Source organism: Somniosus microcephalus, unplaced genomic scaffold, assembly GCF_052327205.1.
Source record: "Somniosus microcephalus isolate GS21.2 unplaced genomic scaffold, FLI_Smic_1.0 unresolved_chr5, whole genome shotgun sequence".
NCBI lineage: Eukaryota > Metazoa > Chordata > Chondrichthyes > Squaliformes > Somniosidae > Somniosus > Somniosus microcephalus.
Genome location: NW_028225183.1, coordinates 46,485,093 through 46,502,256, shown reverse-complemented (window position 1 = coordinate 46,502,256; position 17,164 = coordinate 46,485,093). Strand labels below are relative to the sequence as shown.

The 17,164-nt window shown below is 44.4% G+C and overlaps 1 pseudogene; it reads right to left on the bottom strand.

The window, feature by feature from the left end:
- Positions 1 to 6,258: 6,258 nt before the first annotated feature.
- Positions 6,259 to 8,853, bottom strand: LOC147088133 (putative G protein-coupled receptor 139; annotated as a pseudogene).
- Between the last annotated feature and the right edge of the window lie 8,311 nt (positions 8,854 to 17,164).

Genomic DNA, 17,164 nt, shown 5'->3' with positions numbered 1-17,164 from the left:
TAATGTGGATAAATGTGAGGTTATCCACTTTGGTGGCAAAAACAGGAAGGCAGATTATTACTTGAATGGCAATAGATTGGGAGAAGGGGAAGTGCAAAGAGACCTGGGTGTTCTTGTGCACCAGTCGCTGAAGGTAAGCATGCAGGTGCAGCAGGTGATTAAGAAGGCAAATGGTATGTTGGCCTTCGGAGCAAGAGGGTTCGAGTACAGGAACAAGGATGTCTTGCTACAGCTGTACAGGGCCTTGGTGAGACCGCACCTTGAGTATTGTGTGCAGTTTTGGTCGCCTTACCTGAGGAAGGACGTTCTTGCCATGGAAGGAGTACAGCGAAGATTCATCAGGCTGATACCTGTGATGGCAGGAATGACGTATGAGGAGAAATTGTGTCGATTGGGCTTATACTCACCGGAGTTTAGAAGATTGAGAGGGGATCTCATCGAAACCTATAAAATTCTGTCAGGCCTGGACAGACTAGATGCAGGAAGGATATTTAAGATGGCCGGGGAATCCAGAACCAGGGGTCATAGTCTAAGGATAAGGGGTAAGCCATTTAGGACTGAAATGCGGAGGAATATCTTCACCCAGAGAGTGGTGAAACTGTGGAATTCTCCGCCACAGAGGGCGGTGGAGGCCAGTTCATTAAATATTTTCAAAAAGGAGTTGGATATATTTCTTAAGGCTAAAGGGATCAATGGATATGGGGAGAAGGCAGGGACAGGGTACTGAATTTGGATGATCAGCCATGATCTCATTGAATGGCGGAGCAGGCTCGAAGGGCCGATTGGCCTACTCCTGCTCCTATCTTCTATGTTTCTATGTTTCTATGTAACAGGCCTGCCTGCTTCATCTGCGGCTGTTCTTCTAGTCTGCACTCCCACACTCCATGCTGAATACAATGAGAGGTTGATAAGTATTATCTATTGCTTTATTTGTGTTAATCTCATTCATGTCTCTACCGCCCTGTCTCAATTTTTATCGGTCTGTCTTTCATTGTCCCTTTCTCTGGTGTGTATCCCTGAATCTGAGTTTTTTTGTCTCATTACTTTTATATCTCCTTTAATTTTTGTCGATCACTGCTATATTTCTATTTCTAAGTCACCCTTTGCTTTCTCTTTCAACCTGTCTCACTCTGTATCTCTCTGTTGTTGCATGTCTTCATAGAATCTTAAAGGATAGAATAAGGCCATTCGGCCCACCATGCCTGTGCCGGCCCTTTGAAAGTTCTCTCCAATTCGTTATCTCCGCTGCTAATTTCCCCATAGTCGTGCAATGTTCTCTCCTTAGATAATGTATCCATTTCCCTTTTGAATGTTACTATAGAATCTGCTTCCACCATCCTTTCAGGCAGTGCATTCCAGATCAAAGCACCTCACTGAATAAAATAATTCATCTCGTCTCAACATTGGTTCTTTTGTAAATTATCTTAAATGTCTCCTCTGTCTCTGCCTTCTTTGTCTCCCCTTTCCTTATCTCTCACTCTCACTCTGGGTCGTTCTCTCCTCTCTCTCTCTCTGGGTAATTTTTTACATTTTCACTTCATCTACACCTCTTCCTCTCTTTCCTTCTGTCTTTGATTTTCTCCGAGACTCTGTGTGTATCTGTTCCTCTTTACTCGTCCTTTCCGTGTGACCTTTCATATCATCTTTCTTTACCATCCTGTTTGTCTCTTATTCTGTTTCCTTCTGTTTTCTCTATATCATTCTCTATTGCTAAAGTAGTACCATTGTGCAAGAAGGGTAGCCGGGATAAACCAGGGAATTACAGGACAGTGAGCCTAACATCAGTGGCAGGGAAATTATTGGAAAACATTCTGAGGGACAGAATTGGTCTCCACTTGGAGAGGCAGGGATTAATCTGGGATAGGCAGCATGGCTTTGTCCGGGGGAGATCATGTCTGACCAATTTGATTGAACTTTTTGAGGGGATGACTAGGTGTGTGGATGTGGTTAGTGCAGTTGATGTAGCCTACATGGACTTCAGTAAGGCTTTTGACGAAGTCCCACATGGGAGACTGGTCAAGAAGGTGAGAGCCCATGGGATCGATGACAATTTGGCATCTTGGATCCAAAATTGACTTAGTAGCAGGAGGCAGATTGTGATGGTGGAAGGTTGTTTTTGTGACTGGAAGCCTGTGCCCAGTGGTCTACCACAGGGAGCGGTGCTGGGTCCTTTGCTCTTTGTAGTGTACATTAATGATTTAGATATGAATGTAGGAAGTATGATCAGTAAGTTCGCAGATGATTGGTAAATAGCGAGGAAGGAAGCCTCAGGCTACAGGGCGATATGGAAGGGATCGTTAGATAGGCAGAACAGTGGCAAATGGAATTTAACCCTAAAAAGTGTGAGGTGATGAATTTTTGGAGGACTGACAAGGCAAGGGAGTACACAATTAATGGTTTGACCCTAGGGAGGACAGAGGATCAGAAGGACCTTGGTGTGCATGTACATAGATCCGTAAATGCAGCAGGACAGGTAGATAATTTGGTTAAAAAGGCATATGGGTTATTTGCCTTCATTCGCCGAGGCATAGAATATAAGAGATGGTAGGTTATGATTGAGCAGTACAAAATGCTAGTTAGGCCACAGCTGCAATACTGTGTGCAGTTCCGGTGGCCACACTACAGGAGGAAAGTGATTGCATTCGAGAGCGTGCAGAGGAGATTCATCAGGATGTTACCTGGGCTGGATTGCTTCAGCTATGAAGAGAGACTGGACAGACTGGGGTTGTTATCCTTAGAGCAGAGAAGGCTGAGGGGGGACCTGATTGAGATATCCAAAATTAAGAGGGGCATGGATATGTTAGATCGAAAGGAACTTGTCCGCTTAGTAGATGGGTCAATAACCAGGGGCATAATTTCAAAATAAGGGCCAGGAGGTTTAGAGGGGATTTGAGGAAAGACTTTTTGATCCAGAGGGTGGTTGGTATCTGGAACTCACTGCCTGAAAGGGTGGTAGAGGCAGGAACCCTCACAATAATCAAGAATCATTGAGATGAACGCTTGAAATGCAATAGCTTACAAGACTACGCGCTGTAAAATCGGATGAGAATAGACAGGTTTTATGGCTGGCGAGGGCACGATGGGCCGAAGGGCCTTTTTCTGTGCTGAATAACGCTATGACTCTATGATTCTACTTCTATGTTTTAATAGTTTTGTCTCTCTTTCTATCTCACATATTTTGATCTCTCTGCCTTATATTATATATTTCCTTCTCTCTCTCTTCTATCTCCTTATCTCCATCTCTTGCGTTTGTTCCAGTCTGTCTTCCAGCTCTCCATCTAATCTCTGTATGTTTCTCTCCCATTTCTCTTTTTTCTCATCTGGTCTCTATGTTTTGTGCCCTTGTGTGTTCTGTCACTCCAATTCTCCCCTTGTGCCTTTCACTCCCTCTCTCTCTTCTGCAGCTCAGTTTCCACATCTCTCTTTTCTGGAACACCATTTCTCCATCTCTCTGTTCCTTACTGTCTCTCTGGTCTGTCTCTCAACTTCCCCGTTTATGCCTTTTATCTCTCTCTCTTATGTAACTCGTTTTCAACATCTCTCTGCGCCTTATTCTCTCTCTGTTTTGTTTCTCCGTTTAACACCTGTGCCTTTCTTTTTCTCTTCAGTCTCTCCTTGTCGCCATTTCTCTCTCTCTGTTCTATCTCAATGTCCCCATTGCTCTCTTCTTCTTTAGCTTTTGTTTTTATGTGAATTTATAATGGTCTTTAATTATTTGTTCTCTGACTATGTAACTGGTTTACATATTATTGCAAGTTACTCGAACATTTTCCTTTCTACCAATAAAAAAACTTTACACTATAATGCAAAAATAGTAAGTCAATATAAAGACACTATTTGCATCTGTTCAGACACATATCAATTCGTTATATGCAATAAACCATTTGGCTACATAACCAGCACCACTCTTCAGAAGTAATTCATTGTGTAAAGTGTTTTGACATATATGAACATAAAAAACACTTTACACATTCATTTTTTCATTAATTAAATTGTACATTTGTTATCTAGAAGGAAGCCGCCTCTTTCTTTTTGGTGACACTTTGTCTATTTTTGTACTGTGGCTCTCCTGTGCTTTTTCTATCTGTGTCTCCACCTCTGCTTGATTGCCTTCTTTTGTCTATAATAAGATAAGAGCATAAGACCTAGGAGCAGGAGTAGTCCATACGGCCCCTTGAACCTGCTCCACCAATCAATAAGATCATGGCTGAACTTCGACCTCAAATCTACTTTCCCCCCGTTCCATATATCCCTTGATTCCCTTAATATCCAAAAATCTACCGACCTCTGTCTTGAATATATTCAACAACTGAGCATCCACAATCTCTGGGGGGAGAATTCCAAAGATTCACCAGCCTCTCAGTGTAGAACTTTCTCCTCATCTCATTCCTAAATGGCCGCCCCCTTATTCTAAAACTGTGACCCCGAGTCCTAGACTGTCTAGCCAGGGGAAATAGCCTGTCAGCATCCCCCGTATTAAGCCATCAAATAATGTTATACATTTCAAAGAGATCATCTCTCGTTACTTAATAACTGCAGAGAATATAAGGCCATTCTACTCAATCTCTCATCATAGGACATCCCAGGAATCAATTTAGTGAACCTTTCTTGCACCCCTTATAAGGGAAGTATAAACATCCTTATGTAAGGAGGCTAAAACTGTACACAGTACTCCTGGTGTGGTCTCACAAAAACCCAACATAATTGCAGCAATACTTCCTTACTCATGTAAGCCCCATGCAATAAATGCTGACAGCCTACTCACACTGGTTCCCCCTTATCTTCCCTACTAGTTATACACTGAAAACTCCAATAGGTTTTTCAAACACGATTTCCCTTTCATAATACCGAGTTGTCTCTGACTAATTACATTGTAATTTTCTAAGTGCCCTGTTACCACGTCCTAAACAATAGATTATATCATTCCCCCACTATTGATGTCAGGCTAACTGGCCTATAGATCCCAGTTTTCTCTCCCGTCCTTTCTTTTTACAGTTTGGTTACATTTGCTACCTTCCAATCCAAGGGGACCTTTTGTAGAATCTACGGGTTTCTGGAAGATCAAAACCAGTGCATCCAATATCTCTGCAGCTAACACTTCTAAAACCCTAGGATGAAGGCCATCAGGGCCAGGGGATTTGTCGGATTTTAGTCCCATTAATTTCTCTCGTACTTATTCTTTACTAATATAAATTACTTTAATATCCACACTCTCATTAGACCCTTGGTTCCCCACAATTCCGGTGTGTTCTTTGTATCTTCAACAGTGAAGGTAGAAACTAAATATTTGTTTAACAAATCTCTCTTTAATTTCCCCTGGGTGTCGGTATTATTCCTCTTTAAGTTGCCCTCTGCATCGCTCAGTTTATTTCTCCAGTTGTCTCACAATTTATCTCAACGTTCTCTTGCTCACAAGCTCCCTCTCCTTCTCTTAATCTGTTTTATACCTTTTCTGTTTTTCTATATATATACATAAGTTTATTTCTTGTTCATGGTTTTCCTCCGGGTAATTGTTCCTATTTTTTTTCTCTTTCAAATTTTCTCCACCTCATCTTTTGCTGGTTTCTCTCTCTGCCTCTTTCCACCTCATTAATTTCTCCCTATTGCTCTCTTTCTGTATATTTCGATTCCTCTCTGTTTCTCTCTATCCATTTGAACATCTACATCAATTACTCGTTGCTTCTTTACGTATGTCTTTTGGGATCTTGCTGTTTTTGCTTTGTTTAATTTGTTATTTCTTACAATCTGCTCTCTGCAATCACTTTCAATTGATCTTTATCTACCTTTACTTTCTGTCTCTCTTTCTTCAGTTCTTAGATTTTTCTCTGTTTTGCGCTCTCACAACCTCTCATGCCCACTTCCCACCTGCCTCTGCAGGTATGTTCACCTCTCTATTTAATTCTCTCTTCTTGTCGTTGCCTTTCTCTATCTGTGGAGTATCTATCTCTCCATCGAGACATGCCCTTCTTTCTCTCCATTTATGTGGAATGCTCCCGGTCTGATCAGGCACACAGCGGCGACTGTGATTGGCGGGTTTGCCCTTTTTGCTGTCGGTGCAGCTGTAAACTTTAGTGCCGCCATTTTGAGCAACAATTAACGTGTCGTCTGCAGAGCGAGTCCCGCCTCCATTGGTCAGATTACCATTAAGGTATAACAGAGTCAGATTTAAGATCATTTCAGGGCTCCAGGCTGCTAATATCAAATGTACATTCCACCCAACGGAGAAATACAGAATGGAGTATGAAATGAGATTTAGTTCTAGTGCTTGAAACACTTCAGATCTTTCTTTGGTTTAATTAATTTAACAATTAGATTGAGTGGGTGTTTCACCGCATTCTTCAGCTCCTCTCTGAATTTAGTCTGGGTCAGGACATAAATACACGTGTTGGTGCAGGAACTGAGAAGCTGAAGCATTGTTGCTGTGTGTTCTGTGATATAAAGAGGGGCACTGGCGGAGTAATAAAATCGAATATCTACAATTCGCGCATAAATGTTATAGAAATCCAGGCCCATCCATAACAATATAAAACTGCCGGTAATGCTGAAGAGTAAAACGATGGATTTCTTTCGATCCTCCATCTCTGGGTCCTTGGGATTCTCTCCATCGCTGCGGCCACGGAGTCCCCTGCGGGCTCTGCTGGCCGCTAAAATACGACTGACCGTCAGAGCATTGAGCAGCAAAATCAGAAAGAACGGTACACAAGGGATAAAATTATGTGAAACAACTCAAATGATCCCCATGCGGGGGAAGTAACGAAGCTCGGTTTAGTGATACAATACCAAGGAACATTATCTATTCTGAAGTAAGGTACATCTGTAAAGTACCAGGGGACAGACTCTAAACAGCCCAGCACACTCACTGTCCCGATAACCACAGCCGCCGTTTCCTCGGTGCAATATTTTGTTTTCAGATTCTCACAACAAATGGCCACAAATCGATCAAAGGTGAACGTGACTGTGAGCCAGAGAGAAATCATCGTGGTTGCAAAGCTCAAGACGGCAATAAATCTACACTCGGGAGTAATGTTCAGGAATGAATATGGGAAATATATCGGAGCAATCCAGTTAAATATGGGATCACTGATGACGACCAGGAGATCGGCTGCTGCCATTCCCACCAGGTAGAGAGTGATGCATTTGGAGAGACTGCACTTTCCTCGGGACAGGATCACAATCTCCACCAAGTTAACTGTCAGAGAGAGATAAATTACTGATCAGACCTGGAGCCAAAGCAGCAGTTTGACAGGATCTGGGCTGGAATTTCCAGCTTTGTTGCAGCATCGAATGGAGGAAACTGATTTGTGGATCTGTGCAGCGCAGAGCAAGAAATGACTGGTTCTCGTCTTTAAATACCTTTCAATTATCTTGCTTTATTCATTCACTAAACAAGTAAAATAGGCATTCACCAAAACAGAACGAAGATCTGAAAGCGATAAAAACACCCGTGTAAAATCAGACTCTCACTATCTGACAGCATTCTAACACCACCTTCAAATCACAGTTACTCACCATAATAGTACTAGAAGTTTCAGCAGTTCAGTCCGATGAATGATTCACACCGCTGCCTCGCTCTTCTCACGTTCCTTCTCCCCTCCCTCTCGCTTTCCTTCTCTGTCTCTCTCTATCGCACCTCACTTTACTTCGCCGCACTCTCTCTACTTTCTTTCATAATGCCCCCTTTCCAATCCGCTTCCACCCTAACATCCTGCGGCTCGACTTTGCTCTTTAACTCCCTTGAAGCGATCCTGTTCTCAGAGTCAGTTTGAACAATGCTGAAACCTCAGTGGAATAGTTTAATGTATCTACTGATCATACAAGTCTCCACCTTTTCACCTAATTGATCCGCAGTGCACGCAATAAACAGAATCGAATGTGTCTTCCAGACAGACCTGACAATAATTGAATTCCCTTCCCCTGTAATGATAACGCAAACATTAGATGGCGCAATTGTTCAATTAACATAACGCCAATATTACCGCTGCTAATTATAATCACCATTCCGATAGATACAGTGCAAACTGATGCAACATAGCATCAAAACATTTCATTTTACAATGGAGTCCAGTGACATTCACTGAATCCACCAAAACTGAAGCAGAGAAGGAGATGTGATAGAGTCAGCAGCAAGCTCAGGTCAGTCACCAGACCTCTGACGCGTCGTCAGATACACACACAGTGAAATGATATTACATAGCAGGGAAAACCAATACATTCATTGAAATCCCAGTTAAACTGAACCATGTTATTGGGGAGGGAGGACATTGCACCGCCTCCTTGTAACACTGAGACTGCGAGCTGTGTCATTTTCAATCACTGGAAACACATTTATGAAAAATATTCCAGGCCAGATTAGTTCCACAACATCAAACTATTCCCAGCACCTGATGATCTGGCACCAGCTTTTAGCCCAAACTCCTGATTCCAGTGCAATCAGTGCAAGAATAATTCAGTAAGAGAGCAGGGATTGGAGAAGCTAAGATCATTACAGATATATTGCAGCTACTACACGACTGAAATAACAGAGACTGAGAACTTTACATCATTCAACTACTGGCACAGAACAGGCGGCTGTGTAAAACATGCAGGGGGAAAAAATACAAGTAGAGCAGCACAGTCAACACCGATTTACATCATTCACAGGAAAGATAACCAGAACCTCCAACGGCTGCAAGTAAAGGATAATAAATGACTTCTATCTGAACGATTACTGGTTTTCCCATATCTGTGTGAAGCAGCGACTTCTGTAGGAGTGGAACGCACAGCTCCGGCAGGCACTCTGAGCTGATCCATTCCAATGGGCCCTGATATATAAAGTCGATAAGTCTCCATTGACATGGTTATACACCTGATCATTGTTATTAGTTATAGTTACTTGAACAAACACATTACATCAGGACCTTTGACGCTGGTGAAAATAACGTGGTGGATAAAACTCAAACATCTGAATGAACAGGACATTATGTTAACCAGATCTCTCTGGAGAATAAGTGTCATACAGGATAGATCCAACAATAATGAGCAGCTTCATTTCCAGTTTTCATGAAATTGTACTGATCATGTTCATTCCTGCCAATTCATTATTAAATGTTATTTATTTCTCCGCAGTTTACACTGATTCCAGGGACTCAGGCACATCCTTTTCACTCTGTCCCTGCAGATTCCCAGATAAAACATGGACCTTCAGTCTCTGACACAGTGACAGTTGAAGGCCATGTTTCAGTAACGAGTCCAGAAATTATTGTGGGTGATATTAGGGGGCGGACAGTGAAAGTACCCCATTAACATTTCTCTCTCCGTTGTTTTACTGCAGATATTTACCTGTTCATTTTATATTGGTTAACGGCTCCATTAAAATGAGAACTCTGCCGGCTCCTAACTCCATTAAGTTCACTCCTGGCCGACCACCCAACTTCCACCTTCCATCAATGTCAACTGATCCCAAAATCTGCTGTCCATGTCCAGCCCTCCCCGAGTCCAGCTCGCCCATCACTCTCGCCCTCACTGAGCCTGATTGTCTCTCTCTCCCCCAACGCCTTAACAGTAAAATTCTTATCCTTGCATTAAACACCTCCATGGCCTCAACCCTCGCCATCTCCACGATCTCCTTCAAACCTGCAGCAACACACCCGTGATATCTCCATAGCTCTGACACTGGCCTCTTTCTGTGGAACCGCACTATCTTGATTCCAGTCTTACCGATTCGATCATATTCAGAATGGCCCCAGCACTGGCTTCCCTTCCTACTGCAGTACCATTGCCGCTGGAGTACGGCAACGTTCGAAAAAATTCTCCCTCCTCTTTCTCATCTAAATGCTGCCCTTTGTGACATCATCTACAGATCTGGGGTCAGCTTCCACATTTCGACCAACATCACCCATCTCCAGCTCTCCTCTATCTACCCCCGCCTTCCACTGAATCTGTGTTGTCGGACGCCATGTGCAACTGACTGTTTCACATGATGTGACATTTGCGCCAATTGTACATTAGGAATACCGAAGCCGTCACTTTTGGATCAGCCACAATCTCCTTACCCTTATTAACTGTTTCATCCCCATCACTGGCTGTTTTAATAGGCTGAATATGATGTTTTGTAAGCTCTCATCCTAATTCATCTTCTGACCTCGTATCCTGTCCTTCACAAAATACGCCTATTTCCACCTCCATAACTTCACCGGCCTTTCCCCTGCCTCAGCCCATTTGGAACTGAGATGATGAGTCATGCATTCATCACATCCAAGACTCTCCGAACTCCTCTCCAATCTGTGACCTCTTTATTCATCTGACACGAGCCTCTTGATACGAACTAAGCTGCTTGTTTCAAGTCTTACCTATCAGCTCTTAACCAGATAATCGCAAGTAATGTATTTCCTTCCCAAACAGACCGTGACTGATAAGAATCTATCTTGGCCTCCCTCAACTACATGTTTCCCATTTGTTGAAATAATCTGCAGATATAGATCTAGCTGTTTAGATGTACGTTACTGGCAACAGCTTCATCTCTCCACCCTATCTCTCGACGACCCACACTTCCCTCTGTGTTGCCAGGCTACTTTTCAATCATCCCACTTTGGATGAGTCACAGTTTCCTCCAAATAAAATCATTGGCATGACTGAAGCCATCACCCTTGGCGCCGCCACAAATTGCATCCTTGCAACCAATTGCAATCCCCACCTTGGCTGTTGTCTCAAGCTGACCCTCGGACTCTATTTTACACTAATTTATTATTTTCGCACTTTATCCCCTCCATCCCAAAGGCCGGCTACTTCTGCATCACACACAGCACCTGCCTCCACCCTTCCCTCTGCACATCATGTACTGAAATGCTCATCCATGCATTTGTCACATCCAGACTGCACTATCCGAAAGGGCACCTGGCCGGCCCCACGTCTACTGCCGTCCATAAACTGCAGTTTATCCAAATATCTGTTGCCCACATCCTATCTCCCACTAAGTCCATCTTACCAATCTCCCATCTCGTTGCTGATCCCAATTGGATGTAAGTTCCATAAAAGCTCCTGTGTATTTTTTATTCATCCTGGCTTCACCCATCCCTAAAAGGAAGAAAGTCTTACATTTTATAGCGCCTTTCACGAGCTCAGGACGTCCCAAAGCGCTTGACAGCCAAGGAAATAATTTTGAAGTGTAATCTCATTCCTCTATCTGTAACCTCCTACAGCACGTCTATCTCCTTCCCAAAATCTATGTTCTATTTTTTATGGCTGCTTGTTCATCCGCCCTCGCTTTTTCCCACTGAATTGGAGCCGGGCCTTTAGCCATCGTGCTCCAATGTTCCAGAACTCGTCACTGAATTTCCTCCACCATCTACCACTCGCCTCCTTTAGGCTGTTGAAACACCCCATCATTATGACTGAGCTGATGGGCTCTCCTCCCACTAGCTCCTTTTTGACTGGGGTCATTTCTGTCCGCTTATACCTCGGTAAAATGCCCTGGGATAATTTTGTCTACTTGCAAAGCGCTATATAAATTCATCCCGAATCTCCATTTCCGACACCCATCAACATTTCCTTTTATACGCTCATTGAACCCCATTCCGATTAAGCGTGTGGTCACTTCTCTTAATATTTCCTTATAACCTTTGTGCCTGTTTTCTCTCATGCCTCTGTGAAACACCTTAGAAATGTATGACAGTGAAGGCGGCCTCCTAATGCAAGTTGTTGTCCGTCAGGGCAATGTGTTCATAAGTTTTCCACTTCATGAGCAACAGCGCACATTTCAAAATGAATAATATTGCTTGACAAACCTCATATAATTCTGTCACAATACACGAGACATAAATGTGGAAACTGCAATGGATGTAGTTTAGACACACTTCAGGGAAAACTTTAACAAGTACCATACTGGTGATTACAAGAGCAGCTTAAGGGATATGGAATTCGGGAAGGACAGCAAAGTGGCTTTAAAATAGTTTAGAATGGAGCAAAAGAGATTATGAGTGAAGTATAGTTTTGTTTAGTGGTTGGAGATGGGTCGAGGAACACCACAGGTATCAGTTCTGGCGTCACTTTGCTCATGAAGTATATCAATGATTTGGATAAAATCGTAGAGGAATAGGGTTGAAAATTGCAAATGATGCCAAAATAGGAGGTAACATTAATTCTTTAGAAGACCACAGGAAGCTGAAAAAGGGTATGGATTCTGCGAGCGAATGGCCGAAAATGGACAGACAGAATTGGAGGTCAGAAGATCTGAGGTATATTTCAGTTAAAACAATAACAGCAGAATAATATTCTGAACGAAAGCTGCTTCAGTGCTGTGCAGGAGCACCTTGATGTGGGGGCATCGGTTCACTGGTGGTTTCGGCTCTACCTCAGGTTGAATAGGTCATAAAAAAGCTAACAGAATTCCAAATTTTCCCACGTGTGGTAGAGAATACGATACTCTAGTGATAGAAACATAGAAGATAGGAGCGGGAGTTGGCCATCCAGCCCCTCGAGCCTGCTCCGCCATTCAATGCTGTAGTGTATGTACCTTTAAGACAGAACTACTTTTACAGCTCCTGTATACTGTAGTACCGGCAGTGACCACACCTGTATATAAGCCTTGCGCATGCCTCTGTACCCCCAGTCTTGAGACTACCCTCCTCCAGTAAAGACCTGTTTATTGTTAAGTGACAGCATCCGTGTGGTTATTGAAAAAATCATACTTGCAGACTCACGGATCTAACAGTGGCGACAAGTGTCGATTCGAATCGACCTGCAACTCAGCTTCTCCCTTCGAGGATTCGCTCTGGGAGGGTGGTGTAAGAAAGTCGAGGCCAGGAACACGGGCGTCGACCACGAGCAACCGCCCAGTCGTCCGGCAGAGAGTGAACATCTCAGGGGAGGCTGTGGAGAGCCGGGCTTGGTTCCCCAGCCATGACGATCAGCAAGAGACTGATGACAGGTCCAGCGCAGACCCTTCCCGAACAGCGGCGGCTGGAGCCAACCGACGGCGGAGCGAATGCCGAGCAGCGTCGACGGGGTAAGACAGAGTGTGAAGCACACAGGGCACAGCTGGGGGTTGAAAACCGAGCGGCGTCGAAAGAAAAAAAAAATGGACAGAAAGAGGGTATAGCACAGCCAGGGCACAAGGGATGAACAGTGACGGGGGAGAAGAAGGAAGAGCGCAGGAGACGCAATTTTTAGAAGCAGCAGCGGAGAAGAAGGGCGAGCGCGGGAAGGAAGGAAAGCGCGGGAAACGCCATTTTGTGCCAGCGGAGATAAAGGGGAAGCGCGGGAGATGCCATTTTTAACAGTTAAATCACATCCAGGGATGCCGAAGAGTGGCAGTATCTCTACGTTCGACAATGAAGTGGAAGATTTGGCGACAAATGTGGAATGTATTGAGGTGTGCTGCAGGGTGAATGAAGTGCCAGATGCTAGTACAGCACTGGTTTTGTTAAATTCCATGGGTGCAAAAACTTATGGTTTACTGCGAAATCTAATTACCGCAGAGAAGCCGGTGAACAAGAATTTCGAAAGCATAGTATAAATCCTACAGGACTACTTAAACCCCACACCGCTGCTGATAGCAGAACGATTTAAGTTCCATAAAAGGAACCAACACAACGATGAAAGCAATGCTGAGTACCTAACAGAACTGCGCAAGCTATCGAAACACTGCCAGTTTGGAGTGAGATTGGCAGATACGTTAAAGGACAAGTTTGTGTGTGGGCTACAAAATGAAGGAACCCAGAAACGGCTTCCATCAGAAAAGGACCTTAAGCTGGACAAGGCTTTCAGTAAGGCAGTATCACAGGAACCAGCCACAATGGGCGCTGCAGCGATACAACGAAGACCGCAAGAATATGGCACCAATGAAATGTCCTATGGAACAGGGAAGTGCTATCGCTGCGGCAGAACAACACATGACCAGAAGGATTGTTGGTTCAAGGACCAAGTGTGCAGACAGTGTGGAAAAGCAGGACACATAGCAAGAGTCTGCAGGTCTGGGAAGAAAACCAACAGTCAGCAATCTTCACAGGAGAAGTACAAAAAGGTACACCAGTTGATGGACAGTGGTTCAGACGAACAGAAAAGTGACACAGACTCCGGAAGCAAGGAGCTGGGTTGTCTGAAACTACGTAAGGTAACCAAAATGGAGAATCACCAGACTATCTGGGTTACACTCAAGATAGACGGAGTCCAAGTGAAAATGGAATTGGACACAGGATCAGCCCTAACAGTCATAAACCAAAGGGACTACAAGCAGCTATTTTCACATATACCCTTGAAAGCTACAGAGATTGTCTTGAAGACGTACACGGGTCAAAAAGTCTACCCCAAAGGAAAAATAAGGGTGAAAGAGATATATAAATGCCAGGAAATACCTAAAATGGATATATATGTATTGCCAGATGGAGGACCACCACTGCTAGGACGTGAACGAATCCGGAAGGTACAATTAGATTGGCATTCCATACAGGCACTGAAGGTTGCGGCCAAAAAGGATGATGATGTCACACCTGGACGACTGTCAACAATGCTAACTGACGCAAAAGAAGTGTTCCAGGAGGGACTCGGAACACTAAAAGGCATAACAGCAACGATTAAAATAGACGAAAATGCAAGGCCAAAGTTTCTTAATGCCAGACCAGTGCCTTATGCGATCAGACCAGCTGTTGAAGCAGAGCTGGAAGGGTTGGAACGTTCAGGAGTACTGTCCAAAGTGGACTGGAGCGAATGGGCTATAACCATCGTTCCTGTAATGAAGAGGTCGTTGAGTAATACGCCTGGGGAACCAAAGAAGGTCAGCATCTGGGGGGTTTTAATGTGACAGTGAAACCAGTCCTTCACATGGTACAATATCCGCTTCAACGAATTGAGGATATTTTCCCCTCGCTGTCTGGAGGTAAACGCTTCACCAAAATTGATTTAGCCCAGGCGTACTTGCAAATGGATGTAGAAAAAGCTTCGAAAAAATACCTTACGATTAACACTCATAAAGGTCTCTATCAATACAACCGGCTGGTGTTCGGGGTAGCCTCGGCTCCGGCTATCTGGCAAAGGGCAATGGATCAAGTCCTGCAAGGGATTCCAGGGACCCAGTGTAATTTGGACGATATCCTGGTCACGGGCGAAAATGACAGTGATCACCTCGCCAACTTGGAGAAGGTGCTCACCAGATTAAAGGAGTATGGGCTACGAGCTAATCGCCACAAGTGCGAGTTTTTCCAGAAACAGATCTCGTATTGTGGCCACGTCATCGATGAAGAGTGCTTACATAAGTCCCCTGAAAAGGCTGAGGCAGTAGTCAAGGCTCCAGCACCGGAAAATGTGTCAGAACTGAGGTCGTTCCTCGGGCTGGTAAACTACTACCACAAGTTCTTACCAAATTTGTCTACGTGATTACACCCACTGAACACCCTACTGCAAACAGGGGTACCATGGAAGTGGAATTACAAAAGTAAACGAGCTTTCCAGAAGTGTAAAGAATTGATCACATCAAAAGAGGTGTTTGCCCATTGCAACCCAGCACTACCAATTCGTTTGGCATGTGATGCATCACCCTATGGTATTGGAGCGGTGCTGTTGCACAAATTCCCGGATGGGTTGGGGAGGCCAGCAGCTTTTGCGTCTCGGTCACTAACCTCAGCCGAGCGCAACTACGCCCAGATTGACAGGGAGGCCCTCAGCCTGGTGTGGGAAGTGGGAAAATTCAACCACTTTCTGCATGGGCAAAAGTTCACTTTGCTGACTGACAACCAACCACTTCTCTCCATCTTTAATCCAAAGAAGGGCGTTTCGGTGATGACTGTACAACGGTTACAAAGATGGTCCCTTTTTCTAAGGGCGCACCAAATGAAATAGAATATAAAGGCACGAAACAGCATGGAAACGCTGATGGGCTATCACGCCTGCCACTGCCTACGGTGGAGGAAGCACCAGCAGTGGACCCTATCGAGATATTTTATTCGTCAATATTTGAAAGATTGCCAGTAACTAATGTGGATATAGAGAAGGAGACCCGCAATGAAGCGACACTGTCTCGGGTATATGATTTGACGGTGAGGGTATGGCCAACACATGGCGACTCACTGTTGCCAGCATTCTCATCCAGAAGAGAACAGCTGTCAGTATGCCAGGGGACAGTGATGTGTGGATCCCGAGTGGTAATTCCACCCAAGTTAAGGGAGAGAGTGCTAAATGAGCTTCATGAAGGTCATCTGGGAGAGGTAAAAATGAAAAGCCTTGCTAGGGCTTATGTGTGGTGGCCGGTGATCGATCAACTAATCGAGGACCTAACCAAGAGCTGCTCAGGATGCCAGAAGGTCCAAAATGCACCACCACATGCCCCTCTACACCCTTGGGAGTGGCACTCCTCTCCATGGCAACGGGTGCATATTGATTTTGCTGGTCCATTCATGGACTCAATTTTCTTAACAGCAGTGGATGCTCATTCGAAGTGGCCTGAGGTGATAAAAATGTCCTCAACCATTACAGAGAAAACGATTGCAGTCCTGCGGACCATATTTGCCAGAAACGGTTTGCTAGAGCAGATTTGCTCTGATAATGGACCACAGTTTGTGTCCGAAGAGTTCCGAAATTTAGGAGAAGGAATGGGGTAAGGCATTACACATCCGTCCTGTATCATCCAGCCACAAATGGATTGGCTGAGACGTTCGTACAAACCTTTAAGAAGGCGATAAAGGCCATGTGCGACGATGAAATTCCACTACAGCATAAGGTTGACAATTTCTTATTAGCCTACCGAAACGCGACACATGCAGTTATCAACCAGACCCCGGCCATAATGTTCTTTAACCGAAGGTTGAGATCTCGTCTGGGCTTGCTCAGACCAAATGTGCAAAGAAATGTTGAGGACAAACAATTCCAGCACATCAATGAGAAGCCGACAAGGAGCTTCAATGGAGGACAACCAGTCTTAGCCCTTGACTATCGAACAGAGAAACGGCAACCCGGAACTATATGCACAAGGCAGGGGCCATTAATGTACACAGTGGATGTCAGGGATAACATTGTGAGACGCCACGTCGATCAGATCTTAGCATCACAGGAACGAGTCAACCCCATGTCTCGAGTACCTGGGGATGAACCCGACATACCGGTAGCATCTACCTCAGAACCAGTAGCAGTGGAAACCGATGAACTACCCGATGAAAAGGGGCCAGAATCGCCTCTGCACCAAGAACAAGAACTTCAG